General features: G+C 31.0%; 1 protein-coding gene across 2 annotated transcripts in view; it reads right to left on the reverse strand.

Annotated features, from left to right (window-relative positions):
• Positions 1–24,023, reverse strand: part of LOC113393195 (mucin-2-like) — a 47,509-nt gene that overhangs the window by 11,858 nt on the left and 11,628 nt on the right. For both annotated transcript variants that reach the window (XM_064215127.1, XM_026629955.2), the window contains exon 2: positions 13,686–13,816. The gene's annotated coding sequence lies outside the window, so the exon portion shown is untranslated. The remainder of the gene's footprint in view (positions 1–13,685; positions 13,817–24,023) is intronic.

The following is a 24,023-nucleotide window of genomic DNA, read 5'->3' on the forward strand; positions in this document are numbered from 1 at the left end:
ATTAGATGTTGCAACTTTATTTTTAATTTTTATAAGTTTTAGAATGCATTTAAATAAGGATGTATATATTTAAGGCAATAAAAACTATAAATTTTAAATTTATTCAAAAATTAGTTTCTTAGAATAATAAGAACTCGTGACGGATAGCGCATTGGGCTAGTAATTGCATTCTAGTAAAGTTAGGTAAAGTTTATTTTACAGCTTAATCGTTTTTATAATTAACCTTCGGATGCACTATTACACACACAGGGGTCACATATACATAACTCATATACAATTAAATTTTGTCTTTATTTTTACCTTCAAATTAACTAGATTTTGTGTTCTAGCTAAAACCAAATGTCAGTTTTCACGGACACAAGATAGCATCTTTATCTAATAACATTATTAGCGTAAAAAGCCCTGTAACTGAACTACCGGTCGTCTACCGCCTTCGTCGAATTCCGCGACACTTCCTGTTTCGTTCTAAGAAGTTTTTATTGTTTACTCACACATAAACGTCAGAATAATTACTTTGATTACTGTATCCGTTGCTCTTTCAAGTAGACGAGATATTCATATAAGTTAACATTGAGCGAAAAGGAAAACATTTGCTTTAAATATATATCTGTATAATAATGGAATTCCAAGTATTTTATATTTTTATACAGATTTTTTTTTTATTTAATCTGAGCAAATTATTAATGTATAACTTTTATATTTATGGAAATAAACTGTATGTGTGATATCGGCCTTACTAATTTAATTTAGTTAAAGATTACTAAGGGAGCTGCCTTAGCGAATTATTTGGTCGAGATCTTGAGAGCTTGGAGTTTACAGCAACGATATTCGAAGAACATTTTTTTATGAACATATTCGGAGAATAGTCACTCATGCAAATTACATTATAGTACTCAAGTTTATGCGCAAACCAAAACCAGTGAGTGCAAACCAGGGATCTATTCCCCTACTCTCAAAATCCTGAATGAGTTCAGACTGATGGCTTTACGTTATTTAAAATGACGAGGATATTTTACCGAGAATTTATAGACAGAAAACCCTTTAACTGTTCATTGACAGACGCGGGGTTCGAACCAAAGACCCACAACCTTATTAACTTTCTTGAGTGAAAATATATTAAAGTCATATAAACATATTATACAACTTAGATCCCTTCATAAACTGTAATTTATTACAATATGAAAGGTCCATATGAATTTGATAATAAACGTCTGCGAGAGTCTGATCTACGCAGATAAAAAATAGATATTTATTAGAAATATTGATATTTACTATCTGTTCTAAGTTTTATGTCTTTCAGGTCATTATTTGACGTAATTACCCGAAGTCCTGACCTGTCTTGTTCTGTCGGAGAGAAAATATCCGGTTTAGGTGGCTTCGCACTTTCTTTTAAGAATATTCTATAAGAACGTCAAAGACAGCAAATTTTTATTAGGGACTGTTGCTGATTTTAATTGAAAAATATTTACATTACATTTTACATTAGCAACTTGTAAATTTCCCACTGCTGGGCTAAGACCTCCTCTCCCTTTGAGGAGAAGGTTTGGAGCATATTCCACCACGCTGCTCCAATGCGGGTTGGTGGAATACACATGTGGCAGAATTTCCTTGAAATTAGACACATGCAGGATTCCTCACGATGTTTTCCTTCACCGCCGAGGTGGAATATGCTCCAAAAACCTTCTCCTCAAAGGGAGAGGAGGAATTAGAACAGCAGTGGGAAATTTACAGACGGTTAATGTATGTATGTAATGTAAGTCAAAAATAATTGTGAAATCTTTTTATCGAAACGTATACCATGCCCAGGAAGGTTAACTTTGCGTTCGACAGAAAAAAAATAAATATTAGCAGTTATTAAATATACATATATTTCGATATAATAAAACGTTATTATATCGACGGATATCGTTATTTCATATAAATCTAAAATTGCTACGTTTATATTACTTCATACATAATTGTCGTATATAAACATTTATAGGTCCAAATATAGCAATGCCAGTAATGGCATTTAGAACTTATATGCAATTTCGAAAGAAAAGTTCCCATAGACTAGTCATTATATAACATATTAACAGAAGATCATCTAACCTTTGCTGAATAAATTTGTCTTTTCAATCTGGGTTTGACTAGTTTCAAAAGGTTATATTTGGAGAATGAATCATCCGAATCGCGATGACGTATGTGTGTAATAACACGATTTATTTTAAGTTATTCTAAAAGAAGTCTTGTATTGTATTTAGCAGTATATTTATCTAATTGCAAAGATTTGCGTAATGTGTTATGTGGTCAGATGTTTCATTACGATGTCGTAATACAAGCATACGTTTTACAATATGAAGCGCAAATGACACACCCACAAAAGGTACCATTAATAAAATATTCAATAAACATATTGGATTTCGAATTAACTATTCAAAATAAAAATAATTAGCGCTTCTCTCGTTCCTAAATATAATATATATCATTAATTTAATCATTATTATCATTAATTTATTGTAATTTCAATTCTAAAAAATAAAGCAACAATGAAAAATTTGACTCAATCATTATCGTATTACAAGATTGATTTTGTGCTGGCTAAAACCAGTTTAAACAGGTCTTGAGTAAAGTAAATAACCGACATTCGGTTATTCAACCGTCTTACAATAGATGCAAGTATTAATATGATATTATGCAAGTAAATCAATGTCTATTAAGTAGCGAGTCTATAATTTAGAAGAACAAAGAGAACAGTGGAGTTGAATAGACGGGCAGTAATTAAATTTTGACATGTATTTGAAATCTAGTGCGATTATTATATGTATCGTATGAAGTCAATAATGACAGGGAAGGAAAAAAACAAAAAAAAGCGTAGAGTTAGTTTGTGCAATATAATTATATACCCCAGAAGAATTATCTCGTCGTTGATGATAAGCAATATATATTGGTTCATAAATAATGAAGGTATATTTAAGGGACTGAGTAATTTACTTAATAGTAGATATAACTTTACCTTCTGATAAAACCTTCACTCAATATCTTTAACTATTATAATTTAGATTGCGTTCAAGTTAAGCAAGTTTGATCAAAGCGCACTACACTAATCTAAATCTCACGTTGAACGAAAAATTTTTGGAAGAACATTTTATATTATACGGAGATGATGTCGATTTTTATTTTCTCGCAAAAAATGGATATCTGACAAAATATGTCAGTGAAATAATATGTGGAGGACACGCCGCGCCTGTTAAACATTCTCATTCTAATGACGATAGCAGTTCGCAAGTCCTTGACAATATCAGACGTAATCGTAATAGACGTTTTTAACCGTGAGATCGAAATGACTTCTGTGTTTATAATTAAGCTGCCTCATACATCCTTCCGTCAGTAAAATAACAATAACTCATCCATTACGAGAGAACTAGAGGATAAATAAAATATTTCGCATTTTAATAAACAGAATATAGACAGTTTCACTCAGTGAGACAATATTTATGATTAAAATCCCGAATAGCGATGGCAGCTAGATTTGAGGGCAAGATAAATATCAAAAGTGTATCTCGATATTGTTTATCTGTACTTGTCTAGAGAGTTTTATTGCTTTCGTGAAGCGCTCCTCACGTTTTGCCGTGAGTCTACCTTAACACAGGTTATAATTATGTTCCTGCATTACGTTAAGTAATTAAAAGTTATATTGTCATTATTTACTGATGATATTCACAGTTTCAACACTAAATCAATTCCCATGACCTTTTATTTGGTGGCCATTCGTAAACTAATCGTTTTCATTAAATGTATTTTTTTAACCGACACGGCTCTTCCGAATTATTGTTTATGCAATTGTTTACTGTATCATTACAATATAATAATTAAATACATATATTATCTATAATGTAAATTATAGCTAATGGGGGAAAACTTAGATGTTATTGAAATGTGCCCCGATGTTTGAGCGTCAAGAATAAGTTTGATTTAAATACAAATAAATCCTAAGAGTAGATAGAATACCCGTTAACTTAATTTCATAAAAAGCCTAGTTAGTCTTGGTGGCTAGCTTATATGGCCGCAGAAGTCCTAGGTTCAAGCTTCGTGTCGGGTCAATGAGAAGTTGTTTTGTATACTATGCAAAGATTTTCGTAATTAGGAAAATTTTGAAATTGTCGGAACATGAAAAGCAGATGAAGGCGCTGGCACTACACCTGAACGGCGTCTGAAAATATCGGATTGTTAACCTAGAGGATTTTGAGTGTTACAGAATAGCGAGTGTGCCTGTGTTTAAGCAGTATATTGTTTCGATGTACATCTAACTAATAACAATCGATGGTATTTTTTTATGTTATGTGTATATGGAAAGTGATTACCATCGCCCATGGACATCTGCAACACCGAGGCGCTTCAAGGTGCTTTGCCGACTTTTAAGGAATATTTTGTACAATTTTAATTATTATTTTTTATAATATTGCATAAAACAAACAACAAAAAAATATATTAAAAAATATAATAATTACGTAAAAATGTTGACACATTATGTTAAAATTATATAATGAAGTCATCGTTTTAACTCGCACGTTTAATATAATACCTAAAATATTTATTATTACCTGTAGGTATATTAGAATTTGTATTATGTTCTGGGATTTTACCGGGTGTATTTTTCGTCATTTTACAAATGTGAACGATTCTGTTTGACGATGACGACATTATCTGAGGTAAATCTCAACTCTAATTTCTTATGACCTTAACATATGACACATGTACCTACATAGATTTTCGGAAATACGTATACAATTACATAATCGAAAATGCAAAGTCATAATATGAGTACATATTATATTAACATAATTGTGTGCAATGGAGTAAATAAATGAATCGTTTTATTATCATTTTAACATTTACAATGTATCATAATACAATTATGGGAAGGACGAAGAGCCGGGATAAAAGAGAAGAAGAGAACACTGACAATTATTTACATATAAAATATATTATATATGAACTTGATTTTTTTTTAACGCGATGTCTCATGATTTATCTGTAGAATTTGAAAATTTTCTTTGAATAACATAGCTCAGTAATGTGTAAGGGTTATATTATGGTATATAAAATCACAATAAGACTCTCTTGATGCGGATGACACCGCTCAGAGCAGCCAATGTTATATATTCCAAACAGCTTTTTATGATGAATATTCAATCAATTTTGCAGTCTACAATATTGGTACTTGTATATACAATAGTGAAATTATTTTATATATATTTCGTATTAAATGAATGCTGTGAGTTAAGCCTTTTTTAAAGGTAGGTAAATCAATTTAACCTCCCAATTATGTATCGGAAGCGATTTCACAGATAAGGAGCGTCAGACTACTAAATAATTATATTAACCTCCGCCCATTGATATTGGCGCTTTAAGAAATACTTACAACTCCTAACATCGTCAATGCGCCACCACCTTAGAATTGTGCCTGAAGTTACACTGGCATACTCACCCATCTAACCGGAACACAACAATACTCAGAATTGCTGTTTGGCGGTAGAATAAATACGCGATGAGTGGGTAGTAGCAACCCAGACAGGCTTGAACAAAGCCCACCACCAAGTGATTGTTATTAAATTTGACAACGAGATAACCCCGGACTTTACGTCAGATCTTTATGTCAAATCAAATCTCGACAAGGATGGCAATCAATTAAAGTATTTGTGGGACAATATTCAACGGAATAAATATATTGGAGTAACGGGAGACAGCTAATATTAATAATATTAATAAATACTATTAATAAATAAATAGTTTTAATATTAATAACTAAGTGAAACTTATATATTGACAAGAGAACATCAGTCAAAACGTGACTGAGAAGTCATTTTAGGTTTATTTTCCTTTCAAGATGCCGAATAGATTACATCTTCCTGATCTATGAGTTATAATTAGGTAACATTACCTTATTACTTCTATTTAGTTCTGAGCCGATAATCATTTGTATGATTACATAATATTGGTACGGTTAGTCTAATTGCAGCAATATATATGTCAGAATATGAGAAATATCACGAATTTTAATTACCTATTTATATTTTAATAATAATAATATTTATTTATACAAGATCGATTCAATTTGCTTTATTATTTTCAAAACTAATGAAGCTATGGAGCCCGTTAGTTAGAGTCGTACTGAGTACAGAGTTGTGTTGTGATTAGATATGGGTGGGTGTTAGAACGCTTGTGTGTGTGCATGTTTTATTTTTTGTCAACGTTTGAGTACAATACGGACAAGACGCAAATTAATGTCTGCGCTGTTCTGCTACGGTGTTTTAACCGTAACAATAGAGAAAGTGACAATCATTGCGTTTCTTTGAGAAGTTATGTCTTCTTATTAAATATCGAAAAGAAATTTCTATGTCTGTGGCCGATAATTAGAAAAATTAGCAAAGACAAGTTTAATTTTGTATATATTCATAATCGATTAATAAATATCCTTTATAATAAAAAAAACGATTTAATAACTGAATAATTAAAAATAAATATTGTCTCTTATCTGCATCATTTACGTTATTTAGCGGAAAATGATTTCTCTCTTTCATCTTTCAGAAAAGGACGCAGCAACGAATCGGTCTCAAGGCAATATTTATAAGTAAAACCGTTATAGACCTATTCAATGACGAAGACGCGCCCCTCCGCTCTACATTGTCGGCGTGCTTTAGTATGAGTGACGTTCGTGCTTACGAGATGTCGTAGTGTGTGTGAGATGACTTATGTAGAAGTATACATCAAAATATAATACAAATTACATTATATTTATTAATGTTGAACCAATCTAAATTGTATTACACATTTTTAATCTGTAAATGTATTAAGATATTTACAACAATTCATTTAAATACTATGAAACTGTATAATCATTGATAAAGTATTTAAAATATGATTATTGAAACATTTCAATAGTCCTAGTCGTATTAGGAGAAAACAAATTCGGGCAAGTACATTGACACCGTGTATATTTCATTTACATAATAAAAAACAGTAAAAATGTATCATTAAATAAAAAAAAAAAATCGTACCAAATATCAATCATAATTTTTGTTTATTATTATAATAGGTATGTGTCATCATATGACCAGATATTACGTCTGATTACACGAACACTATTATAATGATTCATCACTTGGATGAGAAACGCACAATTTTGTAGGTGGCATGTACAGGCGTGCGGTGTGCATCGCTGCAAATCGTTGTTGCTGTAAGCCAAGGGCAGTAACGTTTTCTATACCTTATTTTAACCAAGGCCGTAATTCCTTAGACGCACGCTGATCGTAAGATTAATTTAATGTTCGCGTAGGCCTCTATATCTACATACGAGTAGGTATGTATTTGAGTATTAGGCATTTACCGGAAATGTTTCTTTGGATTTCTTCTCAATTATGACAACTCCCTATGGTCTCTCATTGATTAATTTCGCTGTTTTATTCTTATATTCAATTATTTTTATCGATAAATCTGTGGCCCTTAAATAGCTACCAAACAAAAAAAAAGAAAATCGGTTGACATACAGAAGGGAAAAGGATACCTTCAAATGTTAAAATTTTGAACGATAGTAAATTTAGTATAAACAAAACTTCTTCTGCTTTTCGTTCTCAAGATTTACTTATTAAATTAAGCATCTAGATCAGGTAGGCAAATACCGATGCGAGGAAAAATTCCTAAAGGTTGCGACCTACTTGTAACGTTGTACAAATTAAGCTGTAATTCTTGGCACCATGTCGGTCGTATATTCTGAAGAGGATATCTGGAGTCTAATACAGAATTGCATAGCAAGCATTTGCGTCTGACGCGTGACGGAGCGCTGCGCAATGTTGCGCAACATCGGAACGCACTCAACCCGCTTTTACCACCAGTCAGTTTACATGGAACGTTTTTATTACGTAAAACTGTATCAAAAATTGTATTCACGTAGAACCGTCTGTTTTTGTAACATTCCAATGACCGATCTTACTAAATAGTGTTGCTATTAAATCGATGTATGTATTTTGCAAGATGTAATGGTTAATATGAACTAAATAGCTAACTCACTCTTTACGAGTTATTAATTATTTATTAGTTATTTATTTAACGTAATATCAGATGGACTTATACAATTTGAGACACGTTTTGTTTGTATGTTTAAACTTGAGTATATGTAATCGATCTACTTTTATGGCCACAACCAGCGCCTCCTTATGCAAGGTAACGCAACTTTTACTTTCTTCGTAATGCTTAGAATGAGCAAAAAAATTATCGTTAGTTTATTCCCCATGATTATTTATAGATTTATTATCATATGTAACGATTTATTTTATTCAATATCTTTGTAATCATCTCAAATTAGCTTTGCAAATAAATTGAAACTCGAGACTGATTTGGTTCGTGTGAAGTAGTTCAAAGGTAGAAATGTCAAAGTCAGTCAACAACTCCACACGTAATCTACGTGGGTTGTCCCCAGGTGCATAATTACGATAATTGCGTTGTCAAGTTTAAAACTAATTTTCATACAGTAACTACTGTATTTTACAATTAATTTTACAATTAATATTAACTTATTGTTCTTAGTAGACATATTGAGTATTAAAATCAAATGAGCGTAAGTAAAATAAAAACTAATTAGAATAGAAAGAACAAATTCCTTAATAGGTCCTTAAATTATATTTTGTTAAAAAATAGTTTTATCAAAAGTATGGCTGTAACGAGTTAAAGTTGTTTAGGCACGTGGCATTAATTAATTCAATTAATTAAATTGAATTAAACACGATTTGTACAGTGATTTATAAGAGATTTTACAGGAATTAGATTTTTTTTTAATATACTAAAAATGTCAACATCCAGATAATAGGAATCGTTTGACGTCGTTTTGCCCTTGACATTTCGTACTTCTCCAGTCTCACTCACGTCTGTGAAGACCTTTAAATATTGCTTTCAAGTTTTACTGTTAATATATCCTTATAGCGTCTAAAATACTAATTTTGTAAGGTCTTTGAATAAGGATGGCTTGTATCAATAATTTTTCATTGAATGTTACCATAGTATGGTTATGGAACGTATGTGTAGCTACGAGTTCATGATAAAGACCGATTCAGCAGTGTACTAAGGTATATTGTTGATCGATGGTTGCTATTTTTTCTTTCCAATGATAGATTAACGGTGTCAGAAATTGACAAGCTAGTATTATATTTCAACCGCTACAACGTTAGTATAAAATCGTTTATCCTAAGTCTATTACAACACACACACTGCCAACATTAATGAATATAGAAATCTGAAATATGGAACACAGTCTTATTTTATAATATACCAGCGAACCGGCCAGACTTCACACGGCTGCAACTTACTAACAAGGAAAATGAGAAGAGCGCTTGGTAATAAAATATTATGTTGTTATATTTATTTTATAACGTTCATATAAAGTTTACATAAGTATGTTATAAATGAGAAATATGAACGACATAGAAATTGGTTTGAGTCGTAACTTTATTATGAAACATAGATCAAAATCAGTACACGGCTTATAGATTCAAATTGGGTAATATTAAATGCTCAGGTCAAAATTTTTGTTAAGCCTTACTGTTTTGTTCTTATTGATCCATTTCGTAAGGATTTTTTTTGGTTGCACATAATTTTTTATTAGTTATATCTTCTAAAATATTCATTCGAATTCAGCTACAGATATAGCGTTAAAGAAAATTTGAATCTTTATGAAGGTAAGTAATATACGAATAGGAAAATGGTACGGACTTGATAGTGATTATACCCGTGACGAGGGGGTAGCTAGCTATAAAGAAAACTATTAATAAGCGCTGTAGAAATAATAGATGAGATGTGAGCTTCGGTAACATAAGTGGAAATCGTTACTTATATAAAAATGACTTATCCAACGCGTCATCGTATTCAGTTTTGTTCTTCATCGATTCATAACACCTTTTATTAATACATTGAATCATAATTTTAAAATTATTCTGATTGCCAATAACAAATAGCTAGAACTACCTACCAAAGTTTTCATTCCAGATAGTAACGCTAATATGCACACGAATGTTGTTACCAAATCTATTTGCAAGCCTCGGTTCCGGTACAGTAGCTGAGAGGCATTCAAGGTTGACGTACAATTAGTTTTAGTGCTTTGATTTATTATTTAATTAAATAAAATATAAACTATATTAAAAATCGAAACTACTACGAACTACGTTACTATAATACTTTGTAATCAACTATGTCCTTACGTCCAAAAGTAAATAGTATAAAATAAACTTTATTGAATTTATGTCTTGCGAAAATTGTTGTATCGTCTTTTAGCGTGATTAAATTAAAGAAACAGTAATTACGTAATTAAATACAATTGAATTATCATTTATCCTGCATGGAAATCAACGAAGGTTAACTCTACGCTTTTTACGCTTTCAATCAATACGCCTAATTACTAACCGAACTTTTTTTAATATGAGATTTAAATTTATTACTGGAAAAAGCTAAAATTTTATATTCAATAATAATATTATTATGCTTTCCTATTTGGCTCTTCATTAAGCCCTTTTTAAGAGAGCAACTTAATTATACTTGAATACGAGTGGGTGTAAATTCAGTAGCATTCCACCGTGAAAGCTTTTTGTGTCAGCGGGTAAGTATGTCTTGAACATTGTTGGTGTTACCAATGTGAGTGACTATCTCTATCGTGGTTATTGTTATAATTACACGTAATTTTTATGTAGAAATGCATATTTTTTTTGGTCTCAGCATCGAGCACTTGAAAAACGTGAATATTGGTTGTTTTTTAATCTTTGAATAAGTTTTGGTTATTTGTCCGATGGCTTAATTTAAACTATGGTAGTATCGATATCAAAAATAAAATTGGATAATCCTTCTAACATTTCCAACTACAGCCCTATTTCTCTGTTGACAGTCCTATTCAAAGTGTTAGACTGTTTGCTTGATAAACAGCTATCTAAGTATATAATATTACATGCAGTTTAACTTGGTTTTCAACCGGGACTCTCTACACAGAGAGCTATTTTATGCCTCAAGTAAACGGTACAGTACTATACTATCAGAAAATAAGCCTTCTTTTCCTGTTTTCTCGATTTGTTAAATTTTGTATTTACAAAATGTTACCTTGTAGATTATAAAGTACTGTGGTGTAAGCTTCAGCAAGAAACTAACTTGCCATAATAAATTATATCATATTATAAATATTGGTATAGAAATCAACTGAACTGAGTGAAATGGGAAAAGTTGTTTACAATTTGAAGAGAAGCTCACTTATTAAGCACAAATACGGACAAATCACTTTAAAATAATCATATTCGACGTGTAATTGTGTCATAAATCAATAATTGTATTGTTCATAAAATTTGATTCTATCTAAGTAAAATATGAAGTTCAACCAACTGTGTTGCAGACTTTTCGAGGCAAGGAACTGTAAGTACTAGCAGATTTCAGACTACTAGCTCAATTTTTTTTATATATATGTATTTCAAGTCATTAGAATGGCCAACCAGCAACAAGGACACAGAAATATAAAGTATTATATTTTTCAGCAGAGAAACTTGTACAAAACCCTACCACCCGTATATAATATACTCGAGATTATGTAATAAATAGCTTAGAGAAGTACATTATTGGACTATTACAAGAGCTCTTTTATGTTTATTATGTCAGAGAGAACATATATTCAATACAGTAAAGGCTTTACAGAATAATTATAATTCGAAAACTTCTTCAATACTATTCATTATAGTGTGCTGTTTGGAGCCGTTATAGAAGCGCTGGAGTGCAATATGATTTCAAAGGCTTGATTTGAATATCATCATTACCACGTCATTAATAAGCATTCGTTCCACTACGACCCATGATTGGTGAGGATCGATTATATCGCAATCACTTGCAATAGAACACGGAATTAGCATTTTGCACGGTCATATGAATGTTTATTCAGTTCAAGTGCGCGGTACCGCATTAGTGATCGATGATTTTCAATTCTAATATCTTTCGTATTTCTAAGGATTTGAATTCCGACGTACATATATTATCAAAATTTGGGTATCCTCGTCTCATATCTTAGTCAAGTGATTGTTATTTGTTTTCTATTATGTCTGGTGTCAAGTACCTTATTTGGTCAAGTGGATTTCACCCATACGAAGTCAATGCACTTCTATCCATGAACTCATATCATGAACCTTGTGACTTACATGACTGGTTAACTCACCTCTCAAAACCGAAATACAGATTAATACTGTTTGGCGATAGAATGACTGATGAGTTGTCCAAATCAAATGGACTTAAATAAGGTTGATTGTTTTAATAGATTCTTGATACTATTGAGCAAGTACTACTAACTTTACGTGAGTAAGGCTAGTTAGAGCCGAGAAGGCGCACTGGTTAGAAAGCGTGCATCTTAACCGATGTATGCGGATTCAAACCCAAGTAGGCACGAATGAGTTTTCTTGTGCTTACTTTGTCTTTTAAATTTATCTCATGCTTGTGCGATTTAACAAATTGAACAACATTTTTGTTAAACTTTTAACGTTAAGTCCATATATTTGTTTATGTTTTAAAAAGTATTTGATAAAATTGGACATAAAATATAGTGGTGATAAAATGGCTACTGCAATATGCTTTTTGTTGTCTCGTAAGTATTCTTCTAGTTACAAAATCAACATAAATATAGCGCTAAGCAGAGCTAGCTGCACTTAAAATAACTTGATTCTAAATTAAAAACAAAAACATTCATCATATAGATAGTTAAAAAGCGTGGTGTTAGTATACGTTCATTTCTATACAGGATATATAATTTTATAGGATTGGAAAGGAGAAAGACAGTCACTGAAATTCTTGCTGGTACTTCTTAGTCAAATTTATACTCTGAATTGGCTTCACATTAAAATATTACCTAAACAAGTTAAAAATATTTGTTTGATAAAAGATGCATTAAAATAACTCGATTTAATCGAGTCCGGATGGCAGAGTCATATATCAGACGATTACTGTGGAACTCTTTATCTAAACATTAGTGGCCTCGGCTAATTTTAGCACAACGCTGCGCCGGCTCGTTGACCTGTTGATTTGCGATTTGAATCGATTTTAACGTTTCCATTACCTATTTTATATTAAAAATCCTGTTTGTGTGTTTGTTTGTCTAAGGAATTTCCTCATTTCATAGAGCCTGTTGCTGCATCTTTAATGAGTTGTCTTGTGACAGAAGAGTTTATAATTGGTGAGCGTTGCAGTCATACAAAAACGTGACAAGCGGCAAATTTGCAAGCGCAGGTTGGTGCGGCAAACTCTCGCCCGATGTAATATCAATTTGTCCGCCGGCCTTGGCACACAAGCATGTTTAGTTTCTCTCAACTAAATGGGGGCATAAGTTTTTATTCATAGTAAAAATGAGTCGTTATATTTGTCGAAAAATGTCTAATCACAGATTAGACATTTCTCGACCAATTACGTTGATCATTTTGTAATTTAATTTGACGTTTTTATTTTTTAACTAATTAAATGTTCTACTATTACTAATAATGCATTTATATAAGAATACATGAACAAAATCATTCACATAAATCCTTTTCTTTTTTCTAATCCTGTTATTAATAAGTTGTATCTAGTGTAAAGTTTCAAGTGAGTGCTTAAAATGATATTCAAACTGACTTCTTATATCGTATACCTGCTAGGTGTCTCAATCTTACCTCAGTGTGACAGCAACGTGCAGCGAATGTCAGCTAGTCGGTTGTGTGTCGTGAAGCCCGCATGATGCTGGCGGCGCGTTCTACGTCATATCATAAGTAGACTAGCTCAGGTGCATTCAGGTGCTCATATTCTGAAAAATAAACAAGTAATTTATCAAGCTGATCGAATTTCACAATAAAATTATAGGTTTTTTATTATTTTCTACAAATTATTCAATCTTACATCGATACTTTGTTTCGCTTTTTTCCTGTTTTAAAAGTAAGTAAGTCAATGTAATTATGGAACCCAGAGACATAATGACTTCGATCCGATGATGTTTCTATGGTTGGGATTATATCGATACTGCTAGTAAAGTAAAGATAACTTTTTTTTTATTTACATTCTATCCAATTGGCTTATTGGTCTTGTCCTAAGATATAAAACAAAAACAGCCTGTATTTGTTTTACTGCTGGCCAAAACTTCCTTTTGAGATTTCACATTTGTGAAGCTTGAGAGTTTATTTCACCTTAGTGGTCCAAAGCAGGCTACTACACATGTGGTAAGTTTTCATTCAAAACGTTCATGTCTCCTAAGGACATTTCACCGCTAAACACGAGATGAACGATTATAAACTCAATTACATTCAATTTCAGTGGTGCAAGCCTGGTCTTGAACCCGCATTCTTCGGCTAAGAATTATATATTCTATGTATTGAGCCATCTCGAATAAAAAGGTTATTTTACATAATTCAATTCAATCGAAATAATATAAAATCAATGAATCTTGACAGATTTTTTTTTTTATGTCATTTGGCATAAGACGACATAACTTAACATCAATGTGACATTTGGTTATGATTTCCGGAGCCATTATTGCTATTTCTTTGAACAATTTTTATTCCATTTCGATGAAATCTTCAATCAAAGGTCAAGCAATACGTAATAGGTCACTTACATTTTTTAATAAAACATTTATTTAAATAGCGTTATGATTAATTGATTTGATTTACTAATGTCAAGTCTTGACAGTTATGAATTGCTGTATCTGATATATTCTGGTGAAAATTATATTTTAAAGACGCGTACATAATTTTAGAATAAATGATAATGTAAACAGATGTAATAAGAAAAAATAACATTTTTTCAAATAAGTTTTGATTTAATTTATAAATTAATTCAATTATGTTACCAGCACAAGATGTTCGTGCAACTAATTTTAATTATATTAACTTCGGTGTATAAGAGTGTTTCGAAATTTAGCTGCACTCGTACATTTTTAAAGTTGGTGAAAATTGATTAATTAATCAGGAATTAATAAACATACTTATATCATATTGAAGAATTGTAAATTAGTTTATCATTTAAAATTTATTATAACGTTTGAAATATTTTGAAAAAAAAAAAATCTGCAACCGTAATATAGTTCCTAGACGATCATGGCATAGATATATGTGTGTGTTAGACATTGTGATAAACTTAATAAAGTCAACGGCGTCTGAGAGAAAATCGCCGGTCCGGGCTTTATAGCGAACGCTGACATGATTATTATATAGTACATACATCAGATCATTGAAAACATTGATGGATTTTTGAACGTTTTACAGGATTATTTTCGATACTATATACATTTTGTGGATAAGCTATAATAATGCGATATATATATAAACTAAAATTTTACATTCCGAATTTTTATATTAATATTTTCTTCTACAATTAGGTATCGACACATATCATATATATGACATATATGTCTTAGCCGTAAATCGCTACTTGGTATCCAAGCGAGTGCTCAAATTCTGATCCTGTGTTCGGCGGTCCAAAACATATCATTAGGAAACCTGCATGAGTTGGTTGTCCTTTTGTTACATGCAATGTGACAAAATTACCTCCAAGTTCTAGAAGTTTTCGATCATTTTTTCTACTCAAAGCTTAAGAAGGCCCAGAGTTACGAGAGAGGACATGTTACCTGTTACCTATTTTTATTTGCTATATTATACATGCTGAAACGGAAAAAGAAAATTGTTGGCTGATATTTAAACAAAATTTGTAACTCAAGACAGATTAAATTGACACATAAAAAACAAAAGGTCGAGCACTCAATGCTAAGTATTATAAGTATAACCAGTAGGAGGCAGATGATTTGGTAACAGTAATGGAGGTGCTTGATTTATTCAATTATTTTATTATTTTTTATTTTATATACTACATTTGTTTCGGTAGTATGAACTGATGAAGTAACAAGGAGGTTATTTAAAATCTATGAGTGGCGGGAAAAGTCAAGGCAGTCGCTATTTTTTATAGGTTAAGAACCCGTGATCAATTAAAATTTAATTTATATTTTTATTCAATGAAATCGTAATTATATTATATAATTAATTTTGAAATTAATAAAGATTTTATGTATCAATTAAAATAATTGTGATACATAATTCGAATTAGTCTATTTAAATATGGTTATGTGAATGTTAGAGTTTATAAGTCAAATGTCATCCGACCGGTTTCGTTTAATATCGGCTGCGCCTTTAAGGCATGCGAGATGATATAATTGGCGAGATATTCGTTTTATTGACAAATCAAGTGCTTGGCGACAACGCGAAATGTCGAACGAGTATAGTAGCAGCTTACAAGGTTTCAATACCGATGACATTCAGAGGGAATGCTGCTATTTAGATTAGATCCCGCTGTTTTGTTCCTCTGTAACGATTTACATAAAGAGATGAAACGATAATAGATATATATGTAATCTATTATTGTAAACCACATCCACATATATGTTAGCATATTAAGGTCTTATCGCTTAAAACAGATTTCCTCCAGACAGATTAGGACTAGAAACTTATTTTAGATGAGGAAGGCAGTTGGTGCAATAAATAATATGAACACTACAACAATTACTTAACTCAAATTAAAAAAAAAAAACAACATTAAAAAGTTTTATACAGTAAGAGCTTAAATGTTTCTTATTAATAAACCTGAGAGAGATCTTATCGCAAGATTACCGTACCTGACTGTAGTTTTAACGAGCACTCGTTGCATTAAGTAAATTAAATCAGAGGCGTAGATAGTTGAAATGAAAGCGTGCTTTAGTTTTTTGTAACTAAGTAGGCTATTGTCCCCGGGCGCAAAAAACATTGTACCAAGGCGCGTAGCGGGGTCGCGCACCGCACGCTCGCTGTGACCTCGCCTGAACGAATAATAACCAATAACAATAATTGCTCATTCACCGTGTTCATAAGGAATTTATCTCACCTCTTTCGATACTGTAGCCACAATAAATTAAATTGACAGATACAAGTAAATTTGCTTGCGCGATGCTTTAAACTTTTTTTTTATTAGGTTGCGTGTTAATTCATTTGCCACGGATTGGTTGGAAATTAAGTGATAATACGACACTCTTATAAAAATAATATTAAAATCAAATTAGTGTTTTAATGTATAAATCGTAATTTGGTATAAATGTACAAATATTTTACTGGTGAATATCAACAATAACCATCACAATTATGTATTTTTTCTGGAACTTAATTTTATATAAAAAAGCTTTGAACATAAACGTTGTCCCAATTTTTTCTATCAAGAAGATAAAAATATAGTCGAATTTGTACATTTTCAGGATTCATAAAGCACTGTATATTAAACCTCTTTTGTTTATGGCATTTTTTTTTTAATAAACGTCAATTTTTTATCAGGGCTTTGGTTTTGTATCATCAATTTTGTTCCTAATTTTAAACGCTTATGTCAAAATGAGTTATATAATTGCTTTATTTTAATGTGTTATACTAGAGGACGCACAAAAAATGCCTCTATATAACACCATTATATAATAGATTATTAAACTTGCAAATTCTTTAACGCTCCTACATGTCTGCTCATTATAAGAAAAACATTGTTTTTTAATTTATTAATATATATTTTAACTCGATCAATCAAATTCAAAACATAAAGTTTTTATCATAAATATCTATAAATTATCACGTACATTTGTAAAACACTCTCAGAGAATTTTAATACAGCGTTTCTTGTTTAACGGATAATAAATATTTCGTGTTGTGCTAATGGTTTTTAAAGTACCTTATTCATATTGTTAGCCCCGATTTTTCGATTATCTTGTTATGCCAAGGTTAATAGCTCATATGACGAATATTGAGTGAGCATATGTATGTAGTTATAATGTACAATTATCAATTATATCCATTAGTGGAGCAAATCGTAGTTTTATAAACAATAATCATTATATTATTTGGAACCTTGACGAAAACGATTGCTTGTACGCAGGTGGCTCAGAAATATTTGTTTAGTTTCCGCGTCGCACGGGCAGACAATGCATTATAAATCTCACAATTGCTTTTAATGCCGTATTATCTTTCCTTCAATTCGTTTATTTTTTGCTGGAATTACGATATAACATAATTGTGTACGCTCTAGAAGTAATATAATAGTAAACATGAAACTATTTGTCAATAATTGTTTCTCCTCCGTTCAATAACCGGTATCTAATAATATCTCGTGTTCGTATTAAGAAAAAATATATAACAATAGTAAAAAAGCACACAGTCCTCTAATAGATCGTGTTGTAATGTAATCGTATTAAGAAAAGGATGTAATGATTTAAACGAATGTATTTATAATACGAATCTATTTTAATTTTAGAACTTTTAGGTGGTAGTAAATTTTATCAGATTAACAATAGAGAAAAATAAAATATTTGAATGAATGAATGAATTTTGCGCTTAAAGATGTTAAACATGGAGTAGGTAGTGTGAGATTTGGTATAGTTAAAGTAAACTTTTTTTCTCACTTGTTACAAATTTTTACTTACTATTTACATAAAAATATCTATATGTATATATATCAAATCGAAATACCACTCATTGATAAAACACGAAATCACAGAAATTATAACACCTACAAACTTGAAATTGGGCAGGTAGGTTCCTTATATAGGGTATAGACGTCCCAAGAGAATTTTACGAAACTCCTAAGGGGGTAAAACGGGAGTTAGAAAGTTTATGTTTTATAAAATTCGCGCGGGTAAAGTCGCAGGTTCAGCTAGTATTAAATAAAATGAAGTATTCATAGTTTAGGTTTGTACGCCACAACACGTTTTGTTGTAATAAATAGCGCTTGTTTACTTTTATTTGGGTATATTTTGTATTAATTTTTAACCCAGTCGACATTAATAATTTCTCATCTTTCGAACCAATGTGTCTTATATTTTTATTAGTGATTAATTGCGTCCAGTAGTTTTAATAAAAATATATAATCGTTATCGAAACAAGGATTATAACATTAATCATTCATTTAGATAAATTGTAAATTCATAAAATTAACATAATACCATACCTTCTTATGGTGACGATTCTAAATAGTATTACGTGAAACATATTTATGGTTTAAAGTATTTAGTGTATATTGTGTACGCAATGTATGTAGCTAAGATACCGTAACTATATTATATACGGAGCACGCATAGCAATAAATATTGAGCTTAATTGTTGAACTAGACACACTCCGCGTACAATGATAGTCGTGGGAAGCGCGATGGCATTTACGCGACCAACGCGCTTCGGTCGCATCTTCGTTACCTAACCAGTACGTAACACGCAAGGCGCGACAGTGGAAACCAGTCTTCCCAATATCATAATAGACTATTAAAGATACAGAAATGTCTTTAAATCAAAAATATGAGGATTAATGATAAATCATGTACCTAAAGCTATGTGAGTCCAATTATGTAACTTGAGTATAAAAATAAAAAAAAAATTAAATAATCTTATTTTACAAGGTTATTTCAATATTTTAGTAATTTTACGATTTAATTTTTAAAGAAAATTCCTAACAGTGCCTTTAAGAATAAAATTCCAATCTCCAAAATGGACGAACCGCTACAATTTTACAATCAGGAAAAATGTATATTTTATTTTAATTGTAAACAATTATAACGATAGACATAAAATATGTGTATTTGTATAGTTTTATTATTATACTTTTCATTAAGATGCTAGGTATGACGTTCGTCTTATTCTTTTTGCGCGTTTTAAAAACAATGATAGTCTATAAGTTTATAACTCTACAGAGACTTGGCGGAGGTATATAGATTGCGAAATACATTGACCAGTAGCACCGGATCCTGCTAAATGATGTTACGTGAGTTATTACGATTAAAAGGACTTGAAATGAGAAAACACGCAGAATTTATTGTTTCTAAATAAGGTATTAGTATCGGCTTCTATTATGTATTCATTCTTTATCTTATGAGATGAATTATGTCATTTAAAATAGAATCGTGTTTTGTTCAAGAATTTGATTCCTTGATTGTTTAATGATTTTTATATTAAGGCGTTAAAAATAAAGATAGTTTACTTCTATAAGCTATATATCATGCCATATTGAATTAAAATCTATTTAAGAGTTACTGCTCGTTCACAACACTTCATGTTAGTGATCCTATACAATATATTTTTTTAAATACTCTAGAGGTACATCGTATGTTTTGCCTGTTATTATGTTATTTATCCATTATTATCGATTTAAGGTTACTCCAAAAAAAAAAAAACTATTTTAAGAAGGACGATGTGCTGCCGCTCGTAAAAAATTTGCTAAACTCATTCTCATATGACAAACCGCGCTAACTCATCAATAAAAGATGAGTGAATTATGATCAAATAGAATAGTGCAAATTATATTTTCGTTAACTGCTCTTTATATGACATTGTCTTGTAAAATAATATTTATTTAGATCTCTTTTAAGTATCGTAACATGTATATAAAATCATTTTCAGATAAAAATTGTTATTTTTTTTAAGTTAACTCGTATTTATGTACGAGAAGGAAATACATACGATATTTAGCCTTATATACATTTCCCTTTTTGAGTTTTCGCCAATTTTGTTTCTCAAGGCTTAAGTCGTCAACACAACTGTTTTAAAACAGATTAAGCGGCTAGTGTGAATTAACATATTTGTTTGCGTGCAGTTTCATTATCAATGTGGTTTTGTTAACCGATAAATTAGCTTCGTGGTCGTAAATTGTTCGCTTATTACTTACAATTCGGAATAGTTTAATGTTTAATTATTTTAATTCGCTCCGTTTAAATATATTAACGTTTTTTTTAGTTGATTAATTAAATTAAGAAAAATAAAAAAGTCTGTTTTTGATATTTCCTCATTCAGAGATATGAAGTTATTTTTACTGTCTACGGACCGATTTCTCAATTGCCTTATCGTTTAAATTCACAGTATAAACAGTTTATTTATCTATAAAAAATATATTCAACAGCAAGTCATATTGTAGATCTTTTAAATCTAACATACAAATGAAAAACTAGCAGAAATAATGTCACCATCTCATAATAAAAACACGACTGCCCTGAATGAATGAATGAATGAATGAATTAATTAATTTATAAACAGAGTCACTCAGGATAGTATGAGGATTCTAACGACATCCCACACATCCAAATATGTTCAAGAATTTTAAACTACACTCATGATATAACTAACAACTACACTTTACTTAGTGGTAGGGCTTTGCAAGCTCGTCTGGGTACTCACATATCAGATATTCTATCGGCAAACAGTATTATTTTGTTCCGATTGGAAGGGTGAGTAAGGCCAGTTAACTACAGGGACAAAGGACATAATGTAAGGTATTGGTTAATATTTCATACAGCACCTTTGTCTATGGGCGGTAATATCATAAAAAAAGTTTTGGTAAAATAAAAAATACAACGTTCAAACATAAAACCAAAAACTTAACATTGTTATGTTTGTAAAAAATAATAATATTGACAAAGTTGGTTGCGCTGAGTTGTATATAAAGATCTTGGATCTCTTATAAGAACTTCCTGCTTTTTTGCTCAAAGGTATCTATCTATTTATGTTTATTTTGCCAAACAGATTGCAATTATAATATGACATTTAACATTTAACATTATAGAAACAAAATGTCAGTCACGGTGTTGGAAAGTCTACGAAAACTGACACAATTAGCTAATCACTGGTTTTGTCATAATTACCCTTTGACGCAACGTTTCTTAGTTCCAATCAAATAGATACATATCATTGACAATCTTATGGATTGCGTTTTCTTATAATTAAGTAAATGTCATGCTGTTGGTATAAATATTGAGTGTTGAAGAAATTTGTTTTCCAAAATACAGTAGATATATTAGGTCCTTCCATATGAAATTAGAGTTTTGATCTGGAATCTTTGATCTTTTATCTGGAATGGATCCATCACAAAGCACTTCAGAGATAGCTGCAGGCTTCAGGGTAAGTGATAAAAAATACTTGAAGGATGGCTACCTCATGAATTGAGTGAATCGAACTTGCAAACACGCGTCGAATGCTGTGTTACTTTGTTCAACCGACACAATAATGAAGGGATTTTAAATCGAATCATTACTTGTGATGAAAAGTGGATACTGTACGATAATCGAAAGCTCTCGTCGTAATGGCTGAACCCTGGAGACCCAGGCAAATCCTGCCCTATACGGAAATAGACTCAGAAAATGTTACTTGTGAGTGTTTGGTGGACTAGCGCCGGTGTTGTTCACTACAGCTTTCTAAAATCTGGTAAAACGATTATGGCAGATATCTATTGTCAGCAACGGTAAACCATGAAGGAAGTACTGGCTGCTAAACAACGGAGATTGATCAATCGCTATGGGCCACTGCTGCTTCACGACAACGCAAGGCCACACACTGCACAACAAACAACCACTAAGTTAGATGAGCTACAATTGAAATATCTGCGACATCCACCATTCTCCCCGGACCTTGCTCCAACAGATTACCATTATTCGGAATTAGGACAACTTCGTACAAGGAAAAAATCTTCAACTCCGATGCGGCAGTCCAACCCAAGGCGGGTTTATTGATTCTCACCGCCATGGTTTTTTAGTAAAGTTATTATATAGATTAATAAAATATATTGTACAAAAAAAAAAAAGACTATATTCCTCCCGTACAAAACGCCAATTTCATATGTAAGGACCTAATATTTGTCAGAAAAATAATGCTTTAATTCGATTTGTTAAAACTAACTGCCTCGTGTGTTCGTAAATTTGCAAATCATTAGGTCTAATGTTTCGGGCTTAACTCCTAGGTTCCGTCCCGTTTGACGCTCCGATGAAAATAGTAACCATGCCTGAAAACATAAAAAGGACATAAAGATACTTGTAATAGTTCAAAATTGGATAGAGAGCGACCTATTCAACTATATATTATATTAAAACAAACAAATGAATTAAAATGCTATCGGAAATATTCACTTTTAATAATGGCTCACTTCTTAGGAAGTTCAATATTGAAATATGGAATTATGAAAACATTCGATCGGAATTATAAGCATCTTTCTTTCATTTTTTAACCGGAATTATATTTAATAGTAATTTTTTTATCGTTCATTGAAGTTTTATAGTTCGAATTAAAACTGTGGAACTGGATGAAAATCACGTTTTTATCTTTTACCCACATACATTATCATATACTAAATGTATTGCAGGTGTGTTGTAAGTTGTATGGTTAAAGAAACATAAAATATCACATTTATATTCATTGGCCCACTAATATCAAAACAACACCTTCTAATTTTGTCCTTAAAGGAAAAACATAATCACATCGCCATTAACTCTCCGTAATGCGGTTTTATATTATTTTTATTATCTATTTATGGTTCGAAATAATTTTATACATTATTATTGTATAACGAATGCGGTTAAAACAGTGAATTATATCCAATTATGGACAGGTGGCATTGAAGTTAACAATAACTATTAGTTTCTAAAAAAACATATATGTTCAATATATGTTTTTTTTTTGTATATTCAATGTATAAATAATATTCATTTTATAATAATTAAATAATAATTCAAATACTCTCTCGTTAATTCCATTGCTGCTAATTATTTCTAGCGAGTACACGCATGTGATTATTCTTTAGAACATAGACAAGATATTAAAAGAAGAATGTAATCCCGGCTTCGTACAGATAAAATATAAAATGTTATATTACATTTTTTTTTAACCAATAAGAGATTTCCAAGTGATAATAACAAGAAAATAATTCTGGCTATTGGCAAAAGCGCGATATTTATGTATTTATAGGATATTTGTTGTTGGTGTTCTTGATAGTAAATCGAATATATAATAATTACTGTTTGCGTTGTTGTGTTAATACTGAAAAATATTCATTGTTATCGTTAAAATACATATTAATCTACGCAAGTATATTTCAAATGTGTTACGGTTTCTTACTTTAACTTATTAACACTTATTTTACATACTAGATATATATAAACGAGTACGGTGTCAAAAATTATTAAACATTATTAAAAATATAGGCTGTTTTCATTA

Source organism: Vanessa tameamea, chromosome 6, assembly GCF_037043105.1.
Source record: "Vanessa tameamea isolate UH-Manoa-2023 chromosome 6, ilVanTame1 primary haplotype, whole genome shotgun sequence".
Taxonomy (NCBI): domain Eukaryota; kingdom Metazoa; phylum Arthropoda; class Insecta; order Lepidoptera; family Nymphalidae; genus Vanessa; species Vanessa tameamea.